Raw genomic sequence first — 17767 nt, forward strand, 5'->3', positions numbered from 1 at the left:
GATCCTCAACTAGTTTCATGAATATTTTTCTCTTGAAACTAAGTTATCGTTGCCCAATAAAATGAGAAACTAAATGATAAGTCTTCCATCCACAATTAGGTGGAGAATTGTTTAAAATCTTAATTGTGAACTTTCTTTTTACAAGACATACAGTATTCAAGAGATTTTGCTAGCAGAGGTGCGGTGTGAGCTGATCGATAAATGTGACTTCGACATCAAATGTGGTTATAATGTATTCTACTTTTACAACTGGAATAATTAGATGCACTTTTTCCCTTTTAAAAATGAAAATGGAGACTGGCTCTCAATGTTAATTTTTTTCATATTTGGTATTGATTGGACAATCAAAAATGCCACGGAAATATCTTACACGTTAAAAATAAAATCTTGAAGGTTCAGAATTCAGATACACACCTTTTGCTCACCTTTAAATAAACGTTTAGGTATATATCAAGATCACGGCAATTTGCGAACTGCACATTGTTCGATTTAAGCCATTTAAAATTTTTTGAAGCTAAAAGCATGGGTACAGTTCTACGGATTTAAAAGTACATTTGTACGTATACATCTCATTTATTAAAACTTTAGAAAAAGATGTCTTCCTGGGAGTTGAAAGCCATCAGAGCGGGAAGTCTGCCGCAGCGAAGAACAAAAGCATGGCTGCGCGGTAGTATTATCTCTGCAGCCGCAGCAGCAGCAGCAACAGCAGCAGCAGGCTCCCTGAGGGAGGGTTTGCGGCGACTGTCTTGTCTGTTACACTGCATTTTTATTAGTGACAGCCTCCGTTATTCTGTCAGCCCAGCCAACTAAGCTGTTCCCCGCGAACTCCGTTAAATGGGAGAAGGAGAGACAGAAAGGTAAATTATACCGAGTGGGGCACACGGGGATTTATTTCTCTCCTTCAAGGTGGGCTTCGCTTCATCCTCGGGGACGTGGGGGAATTCCTGGACTGCATTTAACCCAGAAACCCGTGCGTCCAATTAATTAGTTGCTACACATAGGAAAGGCAGTGAAAGGCTTTATCTTCTGTTTCCAGCTGGGGCCAACAGCGCAGGGCTGGTCAGAGCTGCCTGGTCGGTGTGCACTAGCCCCGGACCCTTTCGGGCCCTCAGAACCCCCACCCACCGAGTGCAGGTCAAGTCAAAGAGCACGACCGCAGGGTGCCCCCCCATTCTCGCCCGAGCTGTCCACAGCTTAGCTTCTAAACGACCACCGCTAACACTGCAAGGCTCGAGGGCGGGGAGGGGGCGGGTCCTGATGGGGGCGGGACTAGGGGGCGGAGACATAGAGGCCGGGAAATGCGTCGGGAAGTGTAGTTTCTGCTAACCCCAGTAGCGTAGCCACCCAGGCTCTGCTTGTGAAATTGGGACTACAACTCTCAGGAGTCTGCGGGCCCAATAAGGAAAACCCATGCGCAGTGGGCGCCACATCGTATCCTATCAGCGGAGGAGAGGGTGATGTCACCTGCGAGTTGGTAACCTACGAGCGGTGGCTGTGAAGGAAACTGTTTAACCGGATCCCATTGTACCCGGAGCGCAGAGCCGCCTTTCCAGCATGCAGGGGCTGCTCAGGTAAGGGCGATGTGCCGTCTCCGTCGCCTCACTCATTCATTAAGTGGCACCGCGCGGTGGCGTGGGGGTGGGTGCGCTTTTTCGGGCCGGCGCTCGTTTCGCGGCGCGCCTTCCAGCTGCCTCCCTGGAGCTCTCAGACCAGTGGGTAAATATTAAACTCGTCCTTCAGGTTGGGTCTGGGTGGGAACAGGACCTAGAGAGCTCCCGGCTGCCAAGCTGGATTTGGGAAAATGGCTGCAAGCACGGCGCAAAGCGAGGCGAGCACAGAGGAAGGCGCCCCCGAGGATAAGGGTCCCTCCCTCTTTTCTTTCAGAGTAGCTCGGATGCCGGCAGGGTACCAGGTACAGCCACCTTGCTGCAGTCACTCGGGGGCTAGGGCGCTGGGGGTCGTGGCCTCGGCTGCGCGCTGCGGGCAATGCTGCTGTTGAAAACTGCTGGCTGGGGAGGCTCCCAGGGAAAATCTTGAGGCTTGGTGGATTCAGAGGTGGCGACAGGGAAGGAGGAAGTCTGAGAAGAATCCCCACCACGCCTGGCACCTTCACTTACTCGAAAGGGATGGGACAACTGTAATTCAGGCAAAGTTGTAAGCTAAAGGTTTCAAAAGAGAGAGGGGGAACCCGCGCTGTGGAAGGAGCAAGGGGTGTTGGCGACTGCGGAGAGGGACGCTGCGCCGCCTGCGGACCGGGTTCCAGGCGCAGCAGAGCCTTCCTGCCCCTGGTCTCTCCGGGGAGGGCGCATCTTGGTCCATCCTGTACTGATTGCTCCCTCGACAAAGAGCACCTGAGCTGGAGTGAAGCGTCTGCCCGCAGCTCTGGGGTGGGAGGTGGTAAAGCAGTGGAGGTGTTGAATAATCTACTGGTAAGGCTCGCTGTGGGGCAGGAGGGCTCGGTGACCGGGTTTTCCCAGCTGGTGCCGAAAACTCAGCTGCTTGTGATGTGCTTGACCTTCGATGGGAGAAAAGTGCGAGGCCCAAGAACTCTATAAAGTCCTCTGAAAACGGGAGGATTTCCTTTCCCGTTCTAGCACCCTTGTTCTTTAGCTTACTCACTCGTTGATCAAACCCTGCTAAGGGCTGTGTTCAACTTGCTCACAGCCTGGTTTTCTGTGTCCAGGAATAGATAACCCACGTTCCATTTCTCCCAATCACGCCCCCTTTTGCCCCGCTGCCCATCTCCACCCGCAGATGAGCATCAAGAGAAAATGCCACCCGTGACCGTTTTGCTGTCATTAAACTGGTAGTTTCTTGAGGCTCGAGAAGGACCTAGTGAATTGAATCGAATCAGAGTTTGTCTGCAAGATGAATCCCGTTGCCATGGCGACTCCTGCCGTCGGAATCTTAACTGCTCTCACTGCTGTTTCAATTCGATGTGGCTCTGCGGGCAGCTGGGAGGGAGTGGCCAGTGAGAGTGGTCAAATGCTTGCCCTGGGCCCAGCTGCTCTTTCCTCCTCACCGGTTTCACAGCCCTGGGGTTCTCTCCATTTTCGTGTAAATGGATTGGACACAGTTCTTAGCCCCTTTTCCTCCCAGAGTGCCCATGCCTGCCTTTTCACTTCCCTTCCCAGAAGTAATTGTTTGGAGCCTTTTTCCTGAGGCATATCTGAAAATTACAATTGAAAGATATCTTTTCTCCTTTCAGGCTAGTTACTTCATTTTCCTAGTACCGTGTATTATAGTGTTGGAGGCACCTTCCCCACGAGGGAGCCCTCTGTTCTACTGGAAGAGAGCTCCCTGGCCACCAGTAAAGGTCCTCAATTTGACTTAGGTACAACTCACTGGAAGTTTTTATGGACAAGTAATAATGGAAATTGAATTCTGGAAGTCACTGCTATCCTTTGTGGTTCTGATAAAATCTAAAAGCCTGCCCAGAGGATTCAGGTTCTTGAGAGTGAAGCAAGCTGGCCTGGGATCTAGGAAGCCTGCTGTGGGCCCTAGGCTGCCTCTGGCACTACTGGCTACCCCACTGTGGGGTTAATCCCTTGTCTGGGGACCTCAGTCATGGTTGGTGTGGGGAGAATAGTACAGAGGGTTTCCTAAAGTTGATTCTAGGTATAAAATTTTGTGACTTTAAGAAGGACTTGGTCATTGTCTTTTGTTTTTCTCAAAGAAATCTGAAATGAGAGTTTAAATGCAGCTTCTAACACTGTGGTGTTGGGTTAATATCTCTGAGCCTCATGTGTATGGCAAAATAACCTTGCTATTCATGGCAAGCCTTCAAAGTGGGCAAGGCAAGACATGTTACTATTTATATTATTTCTACTACTACTACTATTTCAGTATATTGACTTCTATTTGTTCTTTTATGTTAGAATTAATTGTTTAGATTTTGCCTCTTTTGAACGCAGTTATTTGCAACTTAGTTGCATTAAGTATAATTGATTACACAAGTATTTTGTTTCTCTTCTGCTCTCATTTCATACCAAGGTGTGTTATCCCAGATATTGCTGTTAAGGGGGTGTGTGTGTATCTGTGAACATCTATACGCGTGCCTTTGTGAGTAGGTCAGTGCTTGGGGGTGCTATGTGCCAGGTGGCTGACATTCATTGACTCCTTTTAAATAGGTAGATATTTCCCCACGAGGAAACAGAAATCAGAAGTTGTCACTTACTCTCTCTGTTTTTGTCCTAGATTATCAGCTGAAACAAAAATCTCTTTTATCTGTTTACTTCCTGTCTCCCTATAATTCTGACACCAATTCCCATGTATGGAGTTTTCACCACTCCTCCAAGGTCTTTGAGAGCAGGGTCTTTGTCTTGTCTATCCCTGCCTCTCCGGCATTTAAATCAGTGCTTGTCCATGTAGTACTTAACAAATATTCGCTGAATCAATATCGAGTAGTAGAGCCATGATGGGAGATCCAAGATCTGTATTCTTTCCACGGATAGTTCTGTCATCAGTTGTAACATTCCTCTTAGCTTTCTGTCAAGCCGTTTCATCTCAGCATAAACTAAAACTCCTGTGTCACCTGTGACTTGAAGTATAAAAGGCCCTTCTATGTGTTTGAAATAGACATATTTTGTAATTATTTGCTTTTGGAATACATTCACCCATACAGAATTTTCCCCCTATAATTCTTTTTGAAAAGTTTTTATTTATTAATTTTGGAGAGAAAGAGGAAGAGAGGGGAGGGAGGGAGAGAGGGAAAGAGAGAGAGAGAGAGAAAATGAGAGGAGAGAGACATTGATTTGTTGTTCCACCTACTTATGCATTCATTGGTTGATACTTGTAAGTGCCCTGATCGGAGATCGAACCTGCAATGTTGGTGCATCAGGGCTGTGTTCTAACCAACTGAGCTACCTGGCCAAGGCCCCTGTGATTTTTAATACAATTCTTATTACCCCAGACCAGACATTTCTAGATTTCTCTCCATTGTACTATCCTTGGCCCAGACAACATTCCCAGGAGGTGAATGACAGGAGAACACAGAGACTAAGACAAAGATACTTAGGAGCTTTTGCCAGGCCACCAATGGCTCCCGGGGCACCCTTTGGGTAGCAAAGCCCGACAATAGTGCTCTCTTTGGGATGGGGTAGTTCTCAGCAGGATCAGTTTGTTCTGGGCTGACCTGAGGGAGGAACAGGGTGGGAGACATTTGTCCAGTATTTGCAACATTCTGCTACCATGTGGTGAGTCGGGTTCTGTGGGTTTTCAGAAGTATGAATTAGTGAGGAGGTGTGATGGCGAAGAGGGTGTGGTGGGTTATGTCCTTGGGTGGTGCTTACAGGAGCTCAGTGAGTAGGTGCCAAGGAATTTGAATTCTGGCTTGCTTGCTTTGTGGACACGCTCTGGCTGTTACGAACGTGTGTGTTGTGTCTGCATGTGGTTTTATGTGAGCTACTTTGTTTAGAAGGCTGCTTTTGTTGGTGGTAGCATGGTCATTAGAACAAATCAGGTGTTTACCAACAAAATATAGTTAAGATTGAGAGTGTTTCATTTTGTAAATGTTTGGAGGATGGTATAAAGAGTGGCTTTGGCTTGAGAATCTTGAGTTCTGTGAAATCCCTTAAAAAGTTATAGCTGTTGGATCAGGGGAAGTGAGCTTTTCCAACAGAGCTTGGTACCACTGAGAACTTCAGGTGTTTGATTCAGGAGCTAATCACAGAGCTTGTAACTTCTGTGGGACACCCCCTCCCCGCCCCCCCGGCTTCATGTCATGCCCCTGGTATTTCCAAGTGTTAAAAGTCTGTCCCTTATGTTGCAGGAAACAAAGCGATTTTGCCAAGTTATGTTAGCCACCTTGTTTAATTTCTAGAGGGGGCACCAGTCAAAATGAAAAACAAATTTCTATTTTATTTGTGATTTTTTCTTTGAATAGACAGTGTGAACTACTGTCACTTATTTTAACATTACAATTTCTAACTTGGTAATTGAGGAAAACCTCTAAATGAATATATATTTTAAACACTCACAGCAGTTCTTAGTGGTTTTCCCAAGAACTCAGTTTGGAGGCAATTGATAGCACAGGTAACATTTAAGAAATAGGTAAGGAGGGCAGTTTCTGTCTGTTGGCAGGGCAGGGTGGGGCAGGCCAGGCCAGGGCTGAGGATACTTCTCTTGAAGTTACATTCACTTAGCAGGTGCACAGTCTCAGCAGGATGGCTGAGAGCTGCTGATAGAGATTAGAACTGAAGGATAGATCTCTCTCTCCCCACCTTCACCCAACTTCCTCCAAGGCACTCCCACTGAAAGACGGACAGATGAAGATGAGATGCAAGTTGATTTTGGTGACCTACATTCCACTCGACTAGCAGACTATTTCTGTAGCAAAAAAAAAAAAAAAAAAAAAAAAGTACCTTTTTATCTTCTGGTATCCAGGGAACAGAGAACTGAGCATTTCACAGCGAGTTTACATTCATAGCATACATGTCCAAAAGTGAGTTCAGGGGCAACCCTGGAAGCACTGCAATGGGCATACAGAGCCCCTTCCCTCCGTTAAACTGAGGTTGCCAAATACACCCTCAGCAGCCATGGCGAGCTTATTGTCCTTGTTGATGATTAAGCATGCCTGGTTTTTCACCTCTGTCTGTGAATTTCTGCAGTAATGGCTCCCCTCAGCTGGGGTGTGCACTCTTCTGAGTGCCTAAATTCTCCTTGTGCTTTCAGATTCAGCTGGAGTGCCACAGCTTCCAGGGAGCCTTCCCTGACTAGCCTTCAGCTTTCACCACCCGCCTCTGCTCCTTCCTCCTTAGGGCCTTTAGGCTGACCACAAAGCTTAACACTTACAGCTAATGTGATAACCAATAGTTAAGGTATGTGAGGTGCTTACTTTGTGCCAAGCCCTTCCTAATACTTCACGTGAGCTTAACCATTGCCCTCTCACAGCAACTGTATGAAGTAGGTACCATTATCCCCATTTTACAGGTGAGGAAACAGGCTTGAGGAAGTTAGGGAACTTTTCCTAGCTCAGGCCACACTGCTGGTAGGTAGCAGACCAGGTGGGGCACCCAGGCAGCATAGTTCTTTGTACCCTACACTCTGGTCTTGCCTCTAGTTTTCCAACATATTCTTTTTGCTCCGTCAAGTTGGGGGAACCACAACTTCCTTCACATCTCTTAATTCTAAACAGTGCTAGGTCAATAAATGCTGGGTTGATTGAGAATAAAAATGCTTCTACATTGAGTGATATCTTGTATGTAGTCTGATTTTCTGGAGAAAATGTTGCATGAAGTTAAAAATGTTGCATTTGCTTATTTGAATGAGAAAACTTTTAACTCCCTTCTGTTTGCTGTGTGTATGATAAGCATGTTATTTGAAAATGGAAATGCTTATGTTCCAAATCTACTTGGAGCCTGTCCAGCATTAGACCTATTTATTAATGGAGATAACTTTTCAGTAGGTTGAATCCCTTATCTGAAGAAAGCCCTTCTTATCCAGAAAAGGGCCACAGAGCCTGCCTAGTGAGTTAAGACTCCCATAACTTCTTAGCTTCCTTCTTCCCTGTTGTCTTTGAACATAAATTGTAAACGCTATTTTGAAGAGAAAATACTGAAAACTTCAGCAGTAGTCAACCACGTAATCTAATATTGGGTATCTTTAGATATTAAACTAAACTTTTTTTTCTCCCGCCTCAGAAGGACTTTTATTTATTTTTGCGGTGGAGCAAATTTGGTGCCAAATACACAATTGCAATTCTTTTAAAACATAGTCACTATTGTGAATCAAGTGTGGAAAACTAGGGAAGCAAGTTCAGTTTCCAATGTAGCTGGTGCAATTTCCTGACTTACAATAGATCTTTTCCTTTTGGCGTAAAACTGGATATTATATCACTTTGGCAATATTTAATGAAGACGATTCACTAAAAAACTGTCATTCGGGGAAATAATAGGAAAGTTATGCTCTAACAGCATATTGCAAGGGAAGGAAAATAACAACAAAAGACTTGTTAGTCATCCGGCTACTCAAACATAACATTCATTCACCAGACATTAATTTCAGAAGCTTTTTTATTTTTCCATTCATCTTGTTACACTTCCTAAGTATGTCATGCACCTTCAGTGACAACCTCAGCTCATTCTGTTCTATATATTGCACCAGGATTGAAATTGAAGGTTGCCTGTGTTTCTGCCAGGTACACTATTAGGGTCACCTATTAAATGGGTCTTTGTCCTTTTCATTTAAAAAAAAAATCTGTGACATTGACAAATGTTGCCCATCTGATGGACTTTCTGAATTTAGACTTCCAAGAGAAGATAGCCCAGATCCGAGCATTGGGGATTGTGTGGGCAAGACAGATGTCCATCTTTTGGTTTTGAGATGGATTCTTCTATTCTGGCTTGTTGGCTAAGCTCTGTTTGTTAGTGACGTAAAATTCAGGTCAAGGGCATGGCTTAGTTTGACTTGTTTTGGAGCCACAAACTGCACCTGTAATCCTAGTCAACTTTTTTTTTCTTTAACTCACCATGCTCTTGGCTACAAAAGAGAGTGGACAGGACAATGTGGATATATCAGTGCAATAGCCGTCACCACTAGCATCAAACAATGGTGCCAGATGATAAAATGAACCGATGTAGGTCTTATTCTTTTCAGACTCCGTGGATTGAGAGGCAAGGCTGTGCCAGCAGTTTGCCAAGGAACTACCTGCGTCTGACAGGTATTCACCTGGAAGAATGGATCAGGACTAGGGGACCCTTCCTAAAACTTTGTCGAAGCCCCATGTTTCTTTTCCCTTTCTTGGGTTATGCCTGAGGTCGTTAGGGGGTGTTTGGGTGCCACTTGTGGGCTTTACTCTCCTTTCATAAAGCTTTTGCAGATGCGTACTCTAGAAGAAGAAGAGTGAGGGGTGGTGGTCAACGTCGCTCACGGGGTGAGTCAGACTGTTCCTGTGTGTCTAGGCGTAAATCTGTATTTGTTTCTTAGAGACTTGGTAAGACCAAGCAGTGACATGTCTAGAGACAAGTTAAGTTAGAATCTGAAGTTCTATGATAGGGTTAGACTTGGGGCCCTCCTAAATCCCGAGAATGTATTACTAAACTTATTGTAAAAAGTTAAAGAAAATGAAAAGGACAGATTTAACCATTGAAGGATCTTTTTGCATTCTCTACTTTCTTCTTGGTAGTTGGTGAGATTGTGGATATAGAAAATGTCCTATGGTTCTATCCAAGGTCATTTATTTTTGTTTAAATGCATTTGCAGTTACCTCATTAGTAGTTGATTTAGGATGATGGTGGCAAAAGAAATGACAAAAACATTTGTTTCCTATTCTGTTTGTATGTGGCAGTCATGGTTGCATTGGAGGTAGTCGCCCCCCGCCACCCCCCCCTCCACCCCCCGCCGCCATCAGCCAGCACTCAGTGGTCATTCAGACTAAAAGTCAGGGTGTGGAATGAAAAGTCAGGGTGCTGGAGTTGAGAGCTGAAACTGATGGCTGAAGTTGCATCGTGTTTTCGGAAGGTTAAATGAATGGCCTGTTATTATATTTTTGTTTTTTAAATCAAGAATAGGGATTGGATGGGACTGGAAAACCTCCGAGACCCACTTGGACATTTAGAGCTTGACATTCTGTGAGAAGGTGACACTTGCAACGACAGAAGTTCCAGGAACCATAGCAAGAAACTGCCTTGCCTGCGACATTTTCTGCTAAGAGATTGATTTAAAATGTTAAAAAATATATGCTATTTTTAGTTTAACCCAGTTTCTTTTCAGGCTATGACTGAAGCTTCCTTTCTTCCATACTCCATCTTTTCCTACTACAGCCCCTGCATTGTAACGTGAGTCTGGAGGGCCAGTGAGCTGCGGCTCTCTTGGCGCCCCCAAGACAGGAAGACTGCTGTCCCCCGGCTTCCAGGTTCCATGTAAGGGGAGCCACAGTCTCTGACCTTCCAGAGAAACACATCTTTCCCTTTAACCTAACAGGTGGGGAGCTGTGTAGCACAGAGAGGGGAAGGTTTACATTTTAGTTCTCCAGCACTCAGGTTGTTTTTCTGATGGAACAAGTTGGGGGAAGTCAGTGGAAGGGAGGACGGAGGGAGTTACTGGGTTTCACTTATCTTATCACTTGTTTCCCACTGGATTGTCTTTGTTTATACTGTCTCTTCGGGCCAGGAATTCCTCCAGCAGAAAGTGTGCGCGCGGGGAGACTCGGATGGCGCTTCCTTCTTGTGTTCTGCTGACTGGGCTTTCCTCCCTACCGCCCGATAAAAAGGAGGGCCGGAGAGATTTAACTTGCTTTAAATGTTTCCATTATGTGGATAAGAGATCTTAAAACACTGACTTGGGGCAAACATGTCAATGACTTTTCTGATGAGGAAAGAGAATGATGCTGAGTAGGTTAGAATTGAACATATAACTTATTTATGTTGGTAGAAAGTTTAGTCACAAATGTTTGACACCTTGAATGAAATCCCTTTGCCTTTGGTTGCTGCTTTGCAATTGTTCCAAGGACAAAGAAACACCACCAGTTGATTTTAGGTTCAGGTTTGGGTAATCTTGGCAGTTCCTTTAACATCCTGGGCCTCTGTTTCCTCATCTGTGAAACGATGTGAAAATTCTAAAATTTTATGAGAAAGGCAGCACCTTAAAATAATGACTTCACTCATGTGGCATTGTGTAATGTTGGCGTACTATCCACTGGATTTCCCTAGAATGGAGAATAGTTGGCCACGGTTCTCAGCACAGTGTACCTGAGACCCTGTTCTTGGCTGGAGCTAAGCGCTCCAGGCCTGATCTGTAGTGTGTTCTCCTTGACGGAACCGCTTCCAGTCACCTTGTCCAGTGCTGGCGCTTGGAAAGGTCCGTGTGAGGAGGCCGGACAGTGTGTTTGAGGGATCGTCTAGTGCCGCTTAAGTTGGTAATTCTCTTTAAACCAGAGTTTGACCACCGGTGGTACACAGAATGGATGCATCCAGCCATCATGTTTTCTTTGGCCAGCACAGTGTTATTCTTAAAACCGGAGCGATCTTAGCGAGCATGTACGCGCGGATTTGTCGCAGACCTCACCCCACCATAGTGCTCATACACAGCCCCTCTGTTTGCGTGATATTTCTCTAGCTCCTTGGCCCTCAAAGGCATTTGGGTTTGTGGTCCTTGTTTTAAGCCACATTAAGTTGTGATGGGAGTCTCTTCAAACATTTATCCAGCAGAGGGCCTGGCAGATGACCCACCCCAGGATCTTGCAACCTCAGCACCGTGGACATTTTAGACTGGATAGCCCTCTGCTGTGCGGGGCTGCGCTGTGCACTGTACATGTCCAGCGGCATCCTTGGCCTCTGCCCACTAGATGCCAGTAGCAACGTTTCCCCCAGCTGTCACAACCAAACATACCCAGACATTGCCAAATGCCCCCCGGGGAGGGGGCAAAATCAGCCTCAGTTGAGAGCCAGTTGACAGATTTTGGATGGTCCGAGAACTTTAAACACTGGACCAAGCTTGGATATTTAGGGATAAATTGGACTTCATCTGGGAAGCCCAGCTACCCTGCTGTTTTTATTTATTTGGGCAGTTGGTTAGAGCAAAGTAAAGGTCAGTGGATTAGGCCGTTTGGGGTCACTTCTCCATTCTTCCATGACCACTGCCTGGGAGGCCAGCCACATTTTCAGGACATGTCCTTGGTCACAACAGGGGACTCTGTGAGACACTGATGCTGGGTCAGGGCAAGCCCACCAGGGCTAGTGGGTAAACAGCTTTGAAGCCCGTGGCCCGTGTTGGTGGATCCGTAATGTTATCTGTGGGTAAGGAAGATGAAGCTTTGGGGAAAGGAAAGGTCATCTCTGTCATTATTGCCAAAGGCCAAAATGTTTAAAAAAAGAAAAAAGAGCCTGCAGCCTTTAAAAATGACAGCTTATCTTAAATCAGCAGTGTGGGAAGAGCTCTGAAAAGGATTAACAGAGTGACATTCCTTTTTTTTCTCACCCTTAACACAAGCAAGTCTTTAAAACTCCAAAACTTGGGCTTTGGCAACACTCAAACTTGCCTTGCCTCTCAGAAAACATTGATAAGATTTTCTGGGTCCAAACGGAGAATGTTGTGAAGTTTCAATTAACCAACCCAAGCTCAGTTCCTGAGGAACTCATGCAAAGATAACACCTGGGGAAGCACAGGGTTTCGGTTAAAAGGTAAACCGGAGTCGCTTCTCAGAGGGAGAGGTGGGACCTCTGAAGGGATTGTGGGTGCCTCTGCCCGAAGGCTGTGTCTGTTCTATATCCTGGGTGTGCACGTTCGTTCGTTGTGAGTTTTAAAAGGAGATGCCTAAGGGTTTTGATTCAGTAGATCTGTGGTTTGGGCCCAACCTCCAGGATACCTGGAGCTCCGCAGGTAATTCTGATATTTAGCCAGGACTGGGAGCTGGTGGGAAGAGCAAGCAAGGATGCTGCCTGTGGGAAGTGTGGCTGTAGTCGCACATGTGTGCTGGGCCCAGATGGTTGCCTCGTTAAATGTTTTGTTTTTAAAAATTTTACCTCCACTTTGGCTTGAATTTTTTCTTTAACGTTTCTAGGATTTTGCATTTGTGAAAAGAGATTGGTCATTTACCTGTGGTATATTGTGTGTTATCTGATACATGGAACCTGATGCTTCTAATAATCTGGAAGCTGTATTATATTTTTCAGGCTTTACTGAAAAGCTTGTGGAAGTGATCTTTTTTCCAAGATGCTTCCCTGAGAGGATTCAATTTGTATATTAACCTATTGTTTCAAAGCTAAGGAAGCAGACCACCCTGTCCCAAATGACAAACACCATGAGGGCCCTGGAGAGGAAGTAGGTGGGACAGTAGTGGTCAGTGCTCTCTTACTAGCTTCTATTCTAGAAAAATCCAAATTCTCTAGGAAGGATCTCAATATTTCGCAGTTAAGTTTAACTCAGGGAGTTTCCCATCACACTCTTCTCCCTGGCATTGTAAACATGGGGTAGTTTTATCTCTTGAAAATTTCCCTCTTGAACAGAGCCCTAGCGTTGTAACTGCCAAATATGGGAAATAGAATAAAATGGCTCCTTTCACTTGGATTTTGCTTAGAATTTTAGATCCAGATTTCTATCAAGCATAGCAGAGGCAAGGGAATGAGTAAGTTTTGGGGGAAAATATTATACTGGTCATTTTATGGACTATCTCATAAACCATGGAAGCAACATTTTAAAACATCATTCATTTTAGCATGTCAAAAAATGTTTAAATGTTGAGCATGAACGTTTCAGAATGCTGTTTTAAATCCCAGGTCTTTTCCTTTGGAATCTAGAACTCCTGTTTTACTTAACTAAAGCTCAGATCATGCTCTGTTGTCAGCTTCAGAAACAAACAAACTACATTGTGCAATAGGCAAAGAGTCTCCCCAGTGAAAGACTCAGTTGCTTCCACTGGCAAGTCGTTTCATGTTTTGCTTTTTTGGATCATGTTTGTGTTTTCAAAGGAATATTCACAGCATTAGTTGTAGGACGCAATACTCTACAATCGGAAATCACACTTTTCTAGTGTTTGTTATCCCTACACAGCAAATCTTCTATCAGTTTTAAACAGATTTTATTTATTCATTTTTAGAGAGAAGAGAAGGGAGGAAGAAAGAAAGGGAGAGAAACAATGATGTGCGAGAGATACATTGATCAGTTGTCTCTCACATGCCCCCAACTGGGGACCTGGCCCACAGCCCAGGCAAGTGCCTGACTGGGAATCGAACCAGCAACCTTTTGGTTCGCAGGCCAGCACTCAATCCACTGAGCTACACCAGTCAGGGCCCTTCAGTTTCTTTCATGTCTAAATGCTGATTTTGTGTCCCAGATGGTCAATGCTTTCTAGTGCTAGAGAAAAATTTGTTAGTTTGACATAGTATTAAAGAAAGAATGACAAATTAAAAAGTCTTACAGGGCTTCTTTATAGGGCAATGAAAATATTCTAAAATTAGGGGTAATGGTTACACAGTTTGTAGATAGACATCTGTCCCCCCTTATTCACAGGGGACATGTTTCAGGTCCCCCAGAGAATGCCTGAAACCATAGATAGTACCAACCCTAAACACACTATGTATTTTTCTTATACATGCATACCTGTGATAACATTTAATTTATAAATTGGGCACAGTAAGAGATTAACAACAGCTAATAATAAAATAGAGTAATTATAAAAAATACACTGTAGTAAAAGTTATGTGAATGTGTCTCTTACACTGTCTCGTTGTACTGCACTCACCCTTGTGATGATATGAGGTGGTAAAATGCCTGGTGATGAGAAGTAAGGTGAGTGGCCAGGTGTTGTGATGTAGCCTGTGATGCTACTGTCGGCCTCCTGATGATCTCTCAGGCGGGGGATCATCTGCTTTGAGCATGTTGATGGTTGAGTGTTAGGAGCAGATGATGTCAGTGGTTGGGGCAATTCAGTATTTTCAGACCGCGGTTTACTGCTGGTAATTGAAACCACAGAAAGCGAAACCACGAATTAGGTGGGGCAGAGGGAGGGTACTGACTAAAACCCACTGAACTCTGCATTGTAAATGGGTGAATTTTATGGTATGTGAATTGTCTCAATAAAGCTGTTATTTGAAAAAAAAACAACAATCAGACTAAGTTAAACTTTAGAAACATAATTTTAGAACCTTAGTGATAATACCTATGATTTTTCCATTTCTTTTCCTCATGTGTATCTCAATCATTCCTCTAAATAAACAGAAGTATATCATGAACAAAGAATAGTTGTGATAATTCCTTAGTGCTTATGGACCACCTAAGACACAGGAAACTGTTATAAAGAAATTTTTATTGTAGAGGAATCTGGCTTATATTTTTCTTATACCTTCTAATTGTGAGCTAGGGCAGGTATTAAAGGATAGAAAGCTTTGCATTATTTTATACCTGCTGTGATGATAGGCTAAGGTTTTGGTGATATATTCAGCTGTAGCACACTTTGCTTTAAACTTGTTCCATTCAATTATTTTGCAGGATTGTTCTGCTGTATAAGCCTTTACGCTGTAAAAAGCACTCAAGTATGTAATCTTGCCTGTAAAGCTAACTATGTGTGTTGGAAAAGAGATATTTTACTTATAAGGGATTCTGTAGCTGAAAGTTTCCCAAATTTCGATTTGTGACCCTTTGAGAAACACTGCATGGGAAGTTAGATTGCCAAACGTGTAGGTACTCACTTGGCACCCGCGGGATCATAGACTCACGTGCAGAGGTAGGCTTTGAGTGCTGCGGTACTATTCAGGTAAAAGATGCTTATCCAGGCATATTAGTTTTATTGTTACATAACGAACTGATACAAATTTAGTGGCTTAAAACTCTTACCAGGTCAGAAGTCTGACGTGCTACGGCTAGGTTCCCTGCTCAGGGTCTGCTCACGAGTCAGCCAAGGCTGCAGTTCTCAACTGGGGCTCAGGGACTCTTCCAAGCTCACTGGCTGTTGGTGGAATTTATTTTTTCATGGCTGTAGGACTGAGGACGGCTACCTGTTGGCCAGGGACTGCTTTTAGCTCCTGAAGGCCACCCACATTCCATGCCAGGTGGCCCACATTGGCAAGGGATGTCTGCCTTCTTCCAGACTAGCTGGAGCACATTTCTCTGACTTTCTTCTCTGCAATCAGTCAGAGAAAAGGGTCATTTATGGTCCCACCCGATTAGGTCAGGCCAATCATGGGTATTCTCCCGATGACCATATAATGCAACACCATCACAAGAGTGCTATCTTACCATATGGTTCTATTCACCCTGAAAAGATAGTGGAGGGGAGTCATTTAAAGTTCATCCTATGATACCATGTAACAAATTATGCCAATAGACTTTGATGACTATTAAGATGAAAATCCAAAATTTAAAAACGAATGACACCTGACAAATGTGCTTCAGGACACCCTCAAGTCTTCCTAAAATGACTCCCCCTCACACTTACTGCTTTTTATCCCTACTTTTCTTGTTTTAAGTAGCATGAGCATGAAGATTTTTTAAAGAGCTGTATCATTGAAAAATTCCTACATACATGTAGAATTACTAATATAGCAGGTACGAGAATTCTCCATATACTCACAGCTTCACCAATTACCAATTTATGATTGATCTTTCATATCTACTGCCAACTACTTTCCATCAACTCTGGGATTACTTTATAGAATATTCCAGTCATCTTATAATTTCCTCTGTAAATATTTCAGTATTCATGTCCAAAAAAACCAGGAGTCTATTTTTTTTAAGATTTTATTTATTTATTTTTATTTTTAAATAGAGGGGGAAGGAGAAAGAAAGGGAGAGAAACATCAATGTGTGGTTGCCTCTCAAGTGCCCCCTACTGGGGACCTGGCCTGCAACCCAGGCATGTGCCCTGATTGGGAATCAACCGGCAACCCTTTGATTTGCTGGCCAGTGCTCAATCCACTGAGCAACACCAGCTAGGGTGAAATCAGGACTCTTTTGAAAAACATAACTAAAATACACTTTCTCTTTTTTTAAGATTTTATTTATTTATTTTTAGAGAGGGTGGAAAGGAGGGAGAAAGAGAAGGAGAGAAATATCAGTGTGTGGTTGCCTATTGTGCACCCTCCACTGGGGACCTGGCCCACAACCCAGGCATGTGCCCTGACTGGGAATTGAATCAGCGAACCGTTGGTTCACAGACTGGCACTCAATCCAATGAGCTATACCAGCCAGGGCTAAATACCACTCTTAAACCCATAATAATTTTTATATTACTTCTTTAAAATTACGAAACACCTCATCAGTTTTCAAATTTACCCTTCACTTTTTAAAGTTTGTTCAACTCAGGATTTCAGGAAGTTTCATATGTCACAGTTTTTGATGTGTCCCTTAGGCCTCTCTAAAGCCATGCAGTATTTTCCCTTGCAAATTACTTGAGAGGAGAACCCTATTTGTCTCACAGAGTTTCCCACAGCCTGGATCTCATGGTACAAATCTCTCTGTTTGTTGTAAATTGGTTAAGATGAAAATAATGCCTTGGACCTATCTGATCACTAGAGACAGAAAAGCTGATTTTGTAAACAGAATGTATAGATAAAATTTACAAAATCTGTTTGTGTATACATATTTAGAAAAGCATATACATATTTTGGAGAAGAGCAAGTAGGTTGGGTTATTCAGATAACTTATAGAGAGCAGTTTAAGTGTTATATACGTACAGTGCATGAACGTACAGTTTAAATTCTTATAGAAAATATACAACATATAGAATCATTAAGTGACACTTGGATTTGTTTAGTTTCTTGGCCTAAACGTTTTTGTTAAATCAGGTTTTAGCTTCCATAAAAGGAGAAAAAGTTCTTACGGAGGAAGGTGTTTTAGTTTTGAGTCTTGGAAAATAGCCATATTTAAAAATTCTGAACATCATGAAATAATTGCTTTTTTATAATAGGGCTTTGCTAGTTATTTCATAACTGTAGGTTCTTCAAAAGCATATTCTTTTTTTCTCAAAGAACATGATATATAGTTTAAATCTTTACCATTGGACTATTCTGTTTTTTCTTTTTAAAAAACATTTTATTGATTATGCTGTTACAGTTGTCCCAATTTCCCCCCATTCATCCCCCTCTACCTAGCACCCTCCATTCCCTCTGGCAATCCCCCCACCCTTAGTTCATGTCCATGGGTCATGCATGTAAGTTCTTTGGCTTCTCCATTTCCTATACTTGCTCTTAACATCCCCTTGCCTAATCTGTACCTACCAATTCGTACTTCTAAATCTCTATACTTTATTCCCCTCTCTCCCCCTTCCCCTCCCAACTGCTAACCATCCAAATGATCTCCATATCTATGATTCTGTTTCTGTTCTGCTTGTTTG

The 17767-nt window shown here is 43.6% G+C and overlaps 1 protein-coding gene across 3 annotated transcripts in view; it reads left to right on the forward strand.

The window, feature by feature from the left end:
• Positions 1 to 1429: 1429 nt before the first annotated feature.
• The window catches only part of DAAM1 (dishevelled associated activator of morphogenesis 1), a 155598-nt gene continuing 139260 nt past the window's right edge, over positions 1430 to 17767 (forward strand). The window contains exon 1 of one of the 3 annotated variants that reach the window (XM_028505472.2): positions 1430 to 1571. The gene's annotated coding sequence lies outside the window, so the exon portion shown is untranslated. The remainder of the gene's footprint in view (positions 1572 to 17767) is intronic. The other 2 variants (XM_036010486.1, XM_028505473.2) reach the window with 2 other exon arrangements.

This window comes from Phyllostomus discolor, chromosome 1 (genome assembly GCF_004126475.2).
Source record: "Phyllostomus discolor isolate MPI-MPIP mPhyDis1 chromosome 1, mPhyDis1.pri.v3, whole genome shotgun sequence".
In the NCBI taxonomy this organism is placed as follows: Eukaryota; Metazoa; Chordata; class Mammalia; order Chiroptera; family Phyllostomidae; genus Phyllostomus; species Phyllostomus discolor.